Genomic DNA, 14,648 nt, shown 5'->3' on the forward strand with positions numbered 1-14,648 from the left:
AGGGACCCTCTGCACACATCAACAACAGTCACCCACGAAGCATCGTTACCCATCGCTCCACAAAAGCCGCGGCCCTTGCAGAGCAAGGGGAAACCCTACTTCAAGTCTCAGAGCAAGTGACGTAAATAGGGAGTTAATAGGGAGTTGGTCCCCCATTTGCTGCTATAACAGCCTCCACTCTTCTGGGATGGCTTTCCACTAGGTGTTGGAACAACACCTGTTTAACCTCACTGTGATATTGTAGACCTACTTATGTTACTTTTCTGAGTCAATTCAGGTAGCATTCAATGTCCTGCATTTTTGTTACCATGGCAACCAGCATTGTAAATAAAGAGATGTGCAGAAACATAATCAGCCTCTGTGTCTGTGGATCCTTTCATCTTAATCTATTTCTCATGTCAGCCACACCCATCTTTTCAAAGAAAACACAATTTAATTATATCTCTATTTGAGCAAAATAAGTAGTTTTGTTGTGATTACAAGAACACTACAGGTAAAGAGCCACAGTCAGGCAGAAACAATCTGAGTGTTCTATTATAAAGTGAGAGCAATTCGTTTCCCTGGCTGATATGGCTTCTACTTAGAAATACTTTGACAGTAAATTAATAGATGACATTCACTGCTATAAAGCTGTATCCACTATAATCGCACAATTTACACAGACCCGCCGCGGACCTTTGACAAATACATCTCAGTGTGAAAATGCGTCCCGTTTTGTCAACGAACTCAATGTATTCTAAATACGGGTGGTAACCAAATGATCCCATTTATGTAGGTAGCCTTGTAAACGATTCCACCCTCTGGAATGTTCTATTGCGAACTGTCTGCGATCCAGGATCCAGGGGGGTTGGGTTAAATGTGGAGGACACATTTCTGTTGAATGCATTCAGTTATGCAACTGACTAGGTATCCTCTTTCCCTTCGTTGTTGTTTCCCTGTTTACTACTCACATATATCTTACTTATTAAGTCAATGACGAAATGAAATGCAATACACTGGTCTCAAATATATTAGAATAACTAGGTTACACAGAACCACGGCGGGCTCATTGTAAATGCGTATTAAAACGTGCAACATGCCTAGATCTGCCCACTGGGGCGTGGTTTATGGAGGGCTATTTGAAATAAGCGCTCGTATCGCCGTATTCTAACGAATTGAGTTATCTCACAACACCAGAAAAATCAGTCTCCAAACGGTGTGTAGGTTTGTTCAGATTGAGGAACGGAACAAACGCGTTTGAGAAATTGCCTGATTTCCCTGCCTAAACGAACTCATTAAAATGCCACTTTGACCCAGATATGAAGTCAGTCGTGTGGGTCGCCTACTGGTGGTAAGGCTTTCACACTGCTGATGTGATAACATTTCCCCATCTTGCACAAATATGCATGTTCTTGTTGCGGTTGTGTGGGAAGTCACGTGTAGAAACTCCCACGTGGGAAAACAATGTCTCGCCACCGCTCAACTTTCTATTTCATTATTTGGCCTGTACCCCCTTCTGCTGGTGGCTTAACTGCGTCGCACTAACGAAGAGTTTCCTACAGAGCTGTTTGTGCACTCGGGCTTCTAATAGACAGTATATCTGCCTATGATATTTAGTAATAGGATGTTACCCAGTGCTTCTCTATGTAACATTCACATGTTATATTACTTTTGAACTCATTTAGAAAACCTTCTAGAACATGGTCTGACAGCAGAGCGATAATATAGCCTCGTCCTCCTTAGATATTTCTTAGAACTAAATTAGTTAGGTTATTTATATCTCATTGTTCCAAAAGTACATTTATTGCCGGTTCATATTTTTTTTCGTTCTTCTGGTTTAGATCATCCATGTACCAAGAAACCACAGTCTCTTACATGTCAGCTAAAAGTTGCATCTGCATGAGCAGAGAGGAAGAGAGAGACCAAGAGAGAGAGACACCGAGTGATGAGATATATATATATAGAGAGAGAGACAAGGAGAGGTCATGAGCTCATGGGCTAATGAGTTTTTCTGCAAAAAATTGAATGTAGATAAACTTGGATATTTCGCAAGGACTTATACAGGATATTACATCAAAATCTTCAAACCAAATCAAAATTCTATAACTTAAACCTTGATGTTGGACAAAATTAACTAAATGGATACTTACTATCAAGAAAAAACTTCTAACAAACCAAAACCTGCAGAAGAAAAAGCAGAAACCTCAAAATACCATCCAACATAAAACGGAGTGAGCAATGTTCAGTCTGAACCTACTTCTGAAGCCCAAAAGTAAAAGACAATCATCTCTAGGTAATTTAGTTATATAAAGCTTAGTAAATAAGGATACTAAGCTACAGTGGTTGCTCCACTAAAAGTTCTTTTTTTTGTGTTTTAGTACGGTACCCTGCATCACTACTTCATTGCTCCAGACCAGCAGAAGGGGGAGTTAGAGCACTGATTATGCTTTTGGGTCCCAAGGCGCTACTGTGTCTCTGTAGTAGTGTACACTACTCCTGACTGGTTACACTGTACAGCGCTGGCCTCGATTAGGAGATCCATGAGATGACTGTAGGTTTTTGGTTTCTCTCCCTCTAAAAACATAAATAAATAATTCTAAATAACAAACTGGCTTTATTTACAAATTACTAACAACGTCTCACCCCATGTTCAATAATGGCCATTTTCTTGTTCATTTTACATTATTTGAAAACGAAATCACCAACAAAATATTTTTATTTATTTTTTAAAGCGATTATTATTATTATTAACTTAGAATTATATGAAACCCCCTTGGATATTCTCACAGATAAATGATTAACCCTGTTATTAGCAGGACAATATATATTGGTCACATTGGTCATGGCTCTGACAGAGATGGCCGCCTCGCTTCGCGTTCCTAGGAAACTATGCAGTATTTTGTTTTTTTACGTGTTATTTCTTACATTGGTACCCCAGGTAATCTTAGATTTCATTACATACAGTCGGGGGGAACTACTGAATATAAGAGCAACGTCAACTCACAATCATTACGACCAGGAATATGACTCTCCCGAAGCGGATCCTGTGTTTTGCCTTCCGCCCAGTACAATGGATCGGATCCCAGCCGCGACCCTAAACAACAACGCCGTAAAAGGGGCAAACGAAGCGGTCTTCTGGTCAGGCTCCGGAGACGAGCACATCGCGCTCCACTCCCTAGCATACTACTCGCCAATGTCCAGTCTCTTGACAATAAGGTTGATGAAATCCGAGCAAGGGTAGCATTCCAGAGAGACATCAGAGACTGTAACGTTCTTTGCTTCAAGGAAACATGGCTCACTCGAGAGACGCTAACGGAGTCGGTGCAGCCAGCTGGTTTCTTCACGCATCGCGCCGACAGAAACAAGCATCTTTCTGGTAAGAAGAGGGGCGGGGGGGGGGGGGTACGCCTTATGATTAACGAGACGTGGTGTGATCATAACAACATACAGGAACTCAAGTCATTCTGTTCACCTGACTTATAATTCCTCACAATCAAATGTCGACCGCATTATCTACCAAGGGAATTCTCTTCGATTATAATCACAGCCGTATATATTCCCCCCCAAGCAGACACATCGATGGCCCTGAACGAACTTTATCTGACTCTATGTAAACTGGAAACCACACATCCTGAGGCTGCATTCATTGTAGCAGGGGATTTTAACAAGGCTAATCTGAAAACAAAACTCCCTAAATTCTATCAGCATGTCGATTGTGCTACCAGGGCTGGTAAAACCCTGGATCATTGTTATTCTATCTTCCGCGACGCATATAAGGCCCTCCCCCGCCCTCCTTTCGGAAAAGCTGACCACGACTACATTTTGTTGCTTCCAGCCTACAAACAGAAACTAAAACAAGAAGCTCCCGCTCAGGTCTGTTCAATGCTGGTCCGACCAATCTGATTCCATGCTTCAAGACTGCTTCGATCACGTGGATTGGGATATGTTCCGCATTGCGTCCAACAACAACATTGACGAATACGCTGATTCGGTGAGCGAGTTCATTAGAAAGTGCATCGACGACGTTATACCCACAGCAACGATTAAAACATTCCCAAACCAGAAACCGTGGATTGATGGCAGCATTCGCGTGAAACTGAAAGCGCAAACCACTGCTTTTAACCAGGGCAAGGTGACCGGAAACATGACCGAATACAAACAGTGTAGCTATTCCCTCCGCAAGGCAATCAAACAAGCTAAGTGCCAGTATAGAGACAAAGTAGAGTCGCAATTCAACAGCTCAGACACAAGAGGTATGTGGCAGGGTCTACAGTCAATCACGGATTACAAAAAGAAAACAAGCCCCGTCGCGGACCAGGATGTCTTGCTCCCAGACAGACTAAATAACTTTTTTGCTCGCTTTGAGGACAATACAGTGCCACTGACACGGCCCGCTACCAAAACCTGCGGGCTCTCCTTCACTGCAGCCGAGGTGAGTAAAACATTTAAAAGTGTTAACCCTCGCAAGGCTGCAGGCCCAGACGGACTTCCTGACGGGCCGCCCCCAGGTGGTGAGGGTAGGTAACACCATCTCCACCCCGCTGATCCTCAACACTGGGGCCCCACAAGTGTGCGTTCTGAGCCCTCTCCTGTACTCCCTGTTCACCCACGACTGCGTGGCCATGCACGCCTCCATCTCAATCATCAAGTTTGCGGACGACACTACAGTGGTAGGCTTGATTACCAACAACGACGAGACGGCCTACAGGGAGGAGGTGAGGGCCCTCGGACAGCTTCTATCTCAAGGCCATCAGACTGTTAAACAGCCACCACTAACATTTAGTGGCTGCTGCCAACATACTGACTCAACTCCAGCCACTTTAATAATGGGAATTTATGGGAATTTATGTAAAAATGTATCACTAGCCACTTTAAACAATGCCACTTAATATAATGTTTACATACCATACATTACTCATCTCATATGTATATGTATATACTGTACTCTATATCATCTACTGCATCTTGCCATCTTTATGTAATACATGTATCACTAGCCACTTTAAACTATGCCACTTTATGTTTATATACCCTACATTACTCCTCTCATATGTATATACTGTACTCTATACCATCTACTGCATCTTGCCTATGCCGTTCTGTACCATCACTCATTCATATATCTTTATGTACATATTCTTTATCCCTTTACACTTGTGTGTATAAGGTAGTAGTTGTGGAATTGTTAGGTTAGATTACTCGGAACTAGAAGCACAAGCATTTCGCTACACTCGCATTAACATCTGCTAACCATGTGTATGTGACAAATAAAATTTGATTTGATTTGATTTGGCTTCCAAGTGGCGCACAATGGGATTGCCTTGCAGTTCTCCAGCTGTATCCACTGAAATAACGGTGGGCGCGCGAGGTTCAAGGCACGAGGGCAGGGGGCACGGAATGGGCCACAGAGCCGCGCACAGAAGACAGACCTAGCCCATGGGGAAGGGAGGAGAAGGAAGGGGGAGGGGGGTGGACTCCCTCCCCGCCCCCACTGGGTAGCACAGAGCAACACTTTAAGGGGCATTGCACTAATAATGGAGCTGACTAGGGAAACGTTCCCGCTGTTCTTAGTGCCAGTCTGCACGTTCAAACTAAAACAATGTAACTAATAATGGCGTGAAAAATGCCCCTTAGATATGAATTCTGAGGGCAGATATTATTAAATATTAAAGCATTAGACCTCTCACTAAAGACGTCAGTCAAAAGTTATACTTAAATCCAAATTGGATTTAATGAAAAATGACATGAAATGCACACATTTGTAAATCCCAAACTCTAAAAGTAATTGGAAAGGTAGATACAAATTATTTGTGACATTGTGGTTACAATAAAAAATGTAAACAAGATGCTGTGCTTTTATTTCCAGTAGTGATGGACAGCTGCGGGCATTTTGAAAACAGGTTTTCAAACACTTGTAGCCTGATTAGCAGAACAATAGACTCTTTATAGCCCAGCTACTGTAGGTGTGAAAGTCACACCTTTCCAGTACTCCCCACCCCGCCCCAAACTCCACCCTTCAGATACCATTCAAAAACGAGCTGTTTATCTAAATGAAATGACATTGCGACCAATGAGAACAGACGAAATTGATATGTTTTCATCAAGCCAGGTTCTTTCTATGGTGCTACCCATTCCAGGGTAGCTGAGAGGATCACTAAAACTAAAGGTATTTTGGTTTCAGTGCATTTTCTTTAAAAAAAATGATATAGCCTATCAATGTGTAGACATACTGTGTAATAGATAATGATAATGTTAAGCAAATTAATTAAGGAAAATATCTTAAAATCAGTCCCATATAATATGTTCTTACAAAAAAAGGTTTTAAATTCTCTAGTACAGCCACTATTGAAGGCTATCAAATGCTTCTCAAAGATGCCCTCTGGTGGTCAAACTAGCACTAACTAGCATTAACTTCTTATGGCTGCAGGGGCAGTATTGAGTAACCTGGAAAAGGGTGCCCATTTCAAACGGCCTCGTACTCAATTCTTGCTCGTACAATATGCATATTATTATTACTATTGGATAGAAAACACTCTCTAGTTTCTAAAACCGTTTGAATTATTTCTCTACATTTAAGTCATTTAGCAGACGCTCTTATCCAGAGCGACTTACAAATTGGAAAGTTCATACATATTCATCCTGGTCCCCCCGTGGGGAATGAACCCACAACCCTGGCGTTGCAAGCGCCATGCTCTACCAACTGAGCCACACGGGACACGGGACCTCTAAGTGAAACAGAACTCATTCTGCAGCCCACTTCCTATCCGGAAGTGAGATTTCTGAACGCGAGGTCTCTGTTAGAGAGCTTGCCTATAAATGGGCATGACACTTAGGAGTATACATACACGTCATACACCTTCCCCTGGATGTCAAGAGGAAGTGAGAGCAGAAATGAGTTGATTATCTTGTTCTGAGGTGGAATACATAATCTTGGAATGAGGGGTCCGCCATTTTTTTTTTTTTCGAAAGCGCGAAGTTGGACCTGGAATCGCCTTCTGGAAAGCTGTCGTTATGGGCGAATACAATCTCCGGCTTAGATTTTATTTGATACATGTCACAATATCATCCTAAAGTATGTTTTTTCAATATAGTTTTATTATATTATTGAAATTTATTCGGGACGTTAGGCGTGTTGCGTTGTTTGACTTTGTTCACGAAGGAGAGCTTAGCGCCGCATGGCCAGTGTGCTTGCTAATTCAAGAGGGAAAGAGGTCGTTCTGAATCCAAACAAAGACGGTTCTGGACAAAGGACCCCTTGTACAACATTCTGATGGAAGATCAACAAAGGTAGGACCCAATTTGGGATGCTATTTCATATATCTGCCGAACTGTGCTATCGCCACCGTTTTCCTTGAATCAATGCTGTTGTGTGTTAGCGATTGTAGTAAGCAAATATAACGCTATATTGTGTTTTCGCTGTAAAACACTTAAAAAATCGGATATATTGGCTGTATTCACAAGATCTTTGTCTTTCATTTGCTATACACCATATATTTTTCAGAAATGTTTTATGATGAGTAATTAGGTATTTGACGTTGGTGTCTGTATTTACTCTGGCTACTCCCGTGCTATTTCTGACTGTAGCTGTGATGGTAGCAGTAATGTAAAACTGATTTATAGCTCAAATATGCACATTTTTCGAACAAAACATAGATTTATTGTATAACATGTTACAAGACTGTCATTTGATGAAGTTGTTTCTTGGTTAGTTTGGTTGGTTCTAGGTTAGTTAGGTTGGCTTTGTGCATGCTACCTACATGCTACCTGTGCTGTGAAAAATGTCTGTCCTTTTTTGTATTTGGTGGTGAGCTAACATAAATATACGTGGTGTTTTCGCTGTAAAACATTTTAAAAATCGGACATGTTGGCTGGATTCACAAGATGTTTATCTTTCAAATGCTGTATTGGACTTGTTAATGTGTGAAAGTTAAATATTTAAAAAAATATATATTTTGAATTTCGCGCCCTGCACTTGAGCTGGATGTTGTCATAAGTGTACCGGTGTCGGGCTTGCAGCCTGAAGAAGTTAATGGGAGCAGTGGTTAACACTTAAATAAAGTGCCATAGAATTCTGCGGCACCATGCAAGCTTTTGAAGCCCCCTGTGCAGATGTCATCACAGTACAGTACCCCTTGGATATTAAAAATAACACTGCATGGAATAAGTACAAAAATAAGCTCCTCAAGGACAATCTAGAGACACTATTTGCTGACTGCTACAAAGAGGGGAATGTAAGCAACTTAATTTTCCACACATACCATCCCCTGGCATGGCACAGTGCTATAAGAGCACACTACCCCTATGTCAAGAGAGAGGGTATTGGCCCATGGTGGAAACTCAGACTACTAGACATCAAGCAGTTCCAGCAGGACTTTTACAGGATCAAAGAGAGAGCATAGCAGGAAAAGCTCTCTCTCTGTGACGACTCCCCCATCCTGAGTGAGTCTGATCACAACTCTTCAAACTGTCCTGCAGATGAGGATAGTCACCATCCCCAGCACTGAACACACCCAGGTCCCACAACTGCACTGCTCCTCTAGCATTGAGAGTGATAAATTCACCCCCCCCCCCCAACAAGACCCGGAGGGCTGAAGGTGGAGATGGACAGCTGTCTAAGAGAGCTGGCTGCACTTTGGACTGAGGTGAGAGAACTTAAGGAGAAGAAAGAGGAACACATGGCACAGCTAAATACGTTGAAGGAGGAGGGAGAGAAACACATGGCACAGCTAACAGCACTGAAGAAGGAGGTGAGAAAGATGAGGTGTTACAGAAAGCAGGACACTCCCTGAGAGAAGCCAGCAGAACAGCCCACCTCAAACCTGGACCACAACCTCAGCACCACAATGGGACAGACAACACAGGACCCACCAACCCAACATACCCCCCCCCTAACAGCCCCCTTGTCAGCTCCCCCAGTAGCCCTCCTGACAACCCCATCCATCCACTGAGGACACACAAAGCCAGAAATTGTGCTCCTCATTGACTCAAATGGCAAATACATTGAAGAGAATAAACTTTTTCCAAAACACAAAGTGGCTTAACTCTGGTGCCCAAACACTAGGCATGCTCTGGAGCTGTTGTCAGAGGACAGACTAGGGTCCCCCAGCCACATTATAATTCACACGGGCACAAACTACCTGAGGGCCCAGCAGGAAAGGGAGTGATTGAAAAAGCTTCTTCCACTTTCCCCAACGCACAAGTGGTTATCTCCACCCTGCTACCACAAAAATATATTCACCTGTCACCATACAGCAGGTGAATGCAGGCATTTCCCGGGACTGTGCCTCAAAACCTAATGTCTACCTGGCCCACCACTCTACCCTGGACTTGAACAGCCTTTATGACCAGGTCCACCTCTGCAAGGCAGCAATCCCAATATTTGCAGGACCCTGAAGGACGTCACTCTCCCTGAAGCTCCAGCACCTCACACAGGACCAACAGAGCAACAGACACCCCGCCCAGACCCACGAGACACCCTCCCAGACCTGCAAGACCCCTCCTGAAGGACCTGCACCGAGAGAACCCACACCAAGAGGACCTACACCCAGACCACAGCTTCACCAGACACACCCCAACCAGCTGAGACCACTCAAAACAAACCTTGGCCACACCCTATATAGGCCCCCCTAGATAAGACCTATGCCTCTTCTGCCCCCCCCCCCCCCCCCCATGCCCCCACGCCCCTGCAGCAAGGACCTCAACATGACAGCCGCACATATGACCAGGCAGTGAGCAGAGCAACAGGCCCAACCCCTACTAATGCACCCCCCCCCCCAAACTACTCTACTAAATAAGTCAAACCACAAACATTTTACATCTGGCTGGAAATTAATAAGGAAATGATCTCAACAGAGAAAATGTCCTCATGTGTCTAGCTATATCTCCACAATAGAATCCCCATACTTTATTGATGACATCTTCTCCATCCTAGAGGGGGAGATCAACAATTTCCAGGCCCAGGGACATGTACTAGTCTGTGGCAACCTAAATCCCAGAACTGGACAAGAACCTGACACTGTCAGCACACAGGGGGACAAACACCTACCTGGAGGTGACAGTATTCCCTCCCAAATATGCCCCCCTAGACACAACTATGACAAAACAACCAACAAAAATGGGTCACAAGTTAACTCCTGCAGCTCTGTCGCACGCTGGGTCTGTACATAGTCAATGGTAGGCTTCGAGTAGACTCCTATGGTAGGTACACCTACAGCTCATCCCTTGGCAGTATTACTGTAGATTACTTCATCACTGACCTCAACCCAGAGTCTCTCAGAGCGTTCACAGTCAGCCCACTAACACCTATATCAGATCACAGCAAAATCACTGTCTACCTGAACAGAGCGATACTCAATCCTGAGGCATCAAAGCCAAAGGAATTGCACAATATTAAGAAATGCTATAGATGGAAGAAAAGTAGTGTAGAAACCTACCAAAAAACAATTAGGCAACAACAAATTCAATCCCTTTTAGACAACTTCCTGGACAAAACATTTCACTGTAATAGTGAAGGTGTAAACTTGGCAGTAGAAAGCCTAAACAGTATATTTGACCTTTCAGCTTCCCTATCAAATCAAAAAAATTCAAGCAGACAACCAAAGAAAATTAACAACAATGACAAATGGTTTGATGAAGAATGCAAAAACCTAAGAAAGAAATTGAGAAACCTATCCAAAAAAAACATAGAGACCCAGAAAACCTGAATCTACGCCTACACTATGGTGAATCAGTAAAACAATACAAAAGTACACTACGGAAAAAGAAGGAATAGCACATCAGAAATCATCTCAATGTAATTGAAGAATCCATGGAGTCTAATCACTTCTGGGAAAATTGGAACACACTAAATAAACAACAACAACATGAGGAGTTATCTATCCAAAACCACTTCTCCAATCTTTTTGTCTCTATAACAAAGAACAAACAGCAAAAACATATACATGATCAATTACAAATCTTAGAATCAGCAATTAACTTCTTATGGCTGCAGGGGCAGTATTGAGTAGCTTGGATGAAAGGTGCCCAGAGGTGCCCAGAGTAAACTGCCTGCTCCTCAGTCCCAGTTGCTAATATATGCATATTATTATTAGTATTGGATAGAAAACACCCTGAAGTTTCTAAAACTGTTTGAATGATGTCTGTGAGTATAACATAACTCATATGGCAGGCAAAAACCTGAGAAGAAATCCAAACAGGAAGTGGGAAATCTGAGGTTGGTCGATTTTCAACTCATCGCTTATCGAATACACAGTGGGATATGGATCAGTTTGCACTTCCTACGGCTTCCACTAGATGTCAACAGTCTGTACAACCTTGTCTGATGCCTCTACTGTGAAGTGGGGCCGAATGAGACAGGAATGAGTCAGGTCTGCCATGAGCTGACCATGCTCTGACCATGCGCGTTCACATGAGAGGGAGCTCTGTTCCATCGCACATCTGAAGTCAATGGAATTCTCCGGTTGGAACGTTATTGAAGATTTATGTTAAAAACATCCTAAAGATTGATTCAATACATCATTTAACATGTTTCTACTGACTGTTACGGAACTTTTGGACATTTCGTCTGGTTTTAGTGAACGCGCTTCCTGACTTTGGATTTGTTTACCAAACACGCTAACAAAAATTGCTATTTGGACATAAATGATGGACATTACCGAACAAAACAAACATTTCTTGTGGAAGTGGGAGTCCTGGGAGTGCATTCCGACGAAGATCAGCAAAGGTAAGTGAAGATTTATAATGCTATTTATGAGTTTTGTTGACTGCACAATTTGGTGGGTAACTGTATGGCTTCCTTTTGTGGCTGAACGCTGTTCTCAGATTATTGAATATTGTGCTTTTGCCGTAAAGCTTTTTGAAATCTGACACAGCGGTTGCATTAAGAACAAGTGTATCTTTAATTCTATGTAAAACATGTATCTTTCATCAAAGTTTATGATGAGTATTTATGTTATTTGACGTGACTCTCTGCAATTTCTCCGGATATTTTGGAGGCATTTCTGAACATGGCGCCAATGTAAACTGAGGTTTTTGGATATAAATATGAACAACCAGTGAAGAACAAACACCATTGTAAATACAACCCATATTTATGTTAATTTATAATCCTTTTTTTAACTTTAACTATTTGCACATCGTTACAGCACTGTATATACAGTTGAAGTCGGAAGTTTACATACACCTTAGCCAAATACATTTAAACTCAGTGCTTCACAATTCTTGACATTTAATCCTAGTAAAAATTCCCTGTCTTAGGTCAGTTAGGATCACCACTTTATTTTAAGAATGTGAAATGTCAGAATAATAGTTCAGAGAATGATTTATTTCAGCTTTCATTTCTTTCATCACATTCCCAGTGGGTCAGAAGTTTACATACACTCAATAAGTATTTGGTAGCATTGCCTTTAAATTGTTTAACTTGGGTCAAACGTTTCGGGTAGCCTTCCACAAGCTTCCGACAATAAGTTGGGTGAATTGTGGCCCATTCCTCCTGACAGAGCTGGTGTAACTGAGTCAGGTTTGTAGGCTTCCTTGCTCGCACACGCTTTTTCAGTTCTGTCCACACATTTTCTGTAGGATTGAGGTCAAGGCTTGTGATGGCCACTCAAATACCTTGACTTTGTTGTCCTTAAGCCATTTTTCCACAACTTTGGAAGTATGCTTGGAAGTATGTCATTGTTCATTTGGAAGACCCATTTGCGACCAAGCTTTAACTTCCTGACTGATGTCTTGAGATGTTGCTTCAATATATCCACATCATTTTCCATCCTCATGATGCCGTCTATTTTGTGAATTGCACCACTCCCTCCTGCAGCAAAGCACACCCACAACATGATGCTGCCACCGCTGTGCTTCACGGTTGGGATGGTGTTCTTCGGCTTGCAAGCCTCCCCCTTTTTCCTCCAAACATAACGATGGTTGGACATTATGGCCTAACAGTTCTGTTTTTGTTTCATCAGACCAGAGGACATTTCTCCAAAAAGTACAATCTTTGTCCCCATGTGCAGTTGCAAACCGTAGTCTGGCTTTTTAATGGAGGTTTAGGAGCAGTGGCGTCTTCCTTGCGTGGCAGCCTTTCAGGTTATGTCAATATAGGACTCGTTTTACTGTGGATATAGATACTTTTGTACCTGTTTCCTCCAGCATCTTCACAAGGTCCTTTGCTGTTGTTCTGGGATTGATATGCACTTTTCGCACCAAAGTGCATTCATCTCTTGGAGACAGAACGCATCCCGTGGTGTTTATACTTGCGTACTATTGGTTGTACAGATGAACGTGGTACCTTCAGGCGCTTGGGAATTGCTCCCAAGGATGAACCAGACTTCTGGAGGTCTACAATTTCTTTTCTGAGGTCTTGGCTAATTTCTTTTGATTTTTCCCATGATATCAAGCAAAGAGGCACTGAGTTTAAATGTAGACCTTGAAATACATCCACAGGTACACCTCCAATTGACTCAAATGATGTCAATTAGCCTATCAGAAGCTTCTAAAGCCATGACGTCATTTTCTGGAATTTTCCAAGCTGTTTAAAGGCACATTCAACTTAGTGTATGTAAACTTCTGACCAACTGGAATTGTAATACAGTGAATTATAAGTGAAATAATCTCTGTAAAAAAAAAAAGGAAAAATTACTTGTGTCATGCACAAAGTAGATGTCCTAACCGCCTTGCCAAAACTATAGTTTGTTAACAAGAAATTTGTGGAGTGGTTGAAAATGAGTTTTAATGACTCCAACCTAAATGTATGTAAACTTCCTACTTCAACTGTAGACATAATATGACATTTGATATGTATTTAGTCTTTTGGAACTTTTGTGAGTGTAATATTTACTGTTCACTTAATTTTGTTGGTACTTTTTACCCTTTTTCTCCCCAATTTTGTTATATCCAATTGGTAGTTACAGTCTTGTCTCATTGCTGCAACTCCTGTGAGGACTCGGGAGAGACGAAGGTTGAGAGCCATATGTCCTCCAAAACATGACCCCGCCAAGCCACACTGCTTCTTGACACACTGCTCGCTTAACCCGGAAGCCAGCCGCACCAATGTGTCAGAGGAAACACTGTACAGTTGGCAACCAAAGCCAGCGTGCATGCGCCGGCTGCCACAAGGAGTCGCTAGGGAGCGATGCGACAAGGACATCCCAGTCGGCCAAACCCTCCCCTAACGACGCTGGGCCAATTGTGAGACGCCTCATGGGCCTCCCGGTCACGGCCGGCTGCAACATTTTGCGAGAGACAGTAGATGGAACCAGAGATGCATTACACAGAGGTTCCTGTAGGTATCCTCAGCCCGGTACCAAGTCAATGTGCTGGGGTACGAGGTGTTGAGGTAATTGAGGTCTATGTACATGTACAGTAGGTAGGGGTGAAAGTGACTACGCAATCTGGATAGATAATAAACAGAGTAGCAGCAGCGTGTGAAGAGTGTGAAAGTGTCTCTATGTGTGATTGTGTGTGCAGGTGGCGTCAATATGCATGTGTGTGTGTGTGAGCATGTGTGTGTGAGCATGTGTATGTGTGTGTGTTTTGGAGTGTCAGTGTAGTATGTGTGAGTGTGTGGGTAGAGTCCAGTGAGTGTGCATAGAGCCGGTGCAAGAGAGTCCGTGCATAAAAAAGGGTGTCAATGTAAATAGTCCGGGTAGCCATTTGATTAACTGTTCAGCAGTCTT

This window comes from Salvelinus alpinus, chromosome 7, assembly GCF_045679555.1.
Source record: "Salvelinus alpinus chromosome 7, SLU_Salpinus.1, whole genome shotgun sequence".
Classification (NCBI taxonomy): domain Eukaryota; kingdom Metazoa; phylum Chordata; class Actinopteri; order Salmoniformes; family Salmonidae; genus Salvelinus; species Salvelinus alpinus.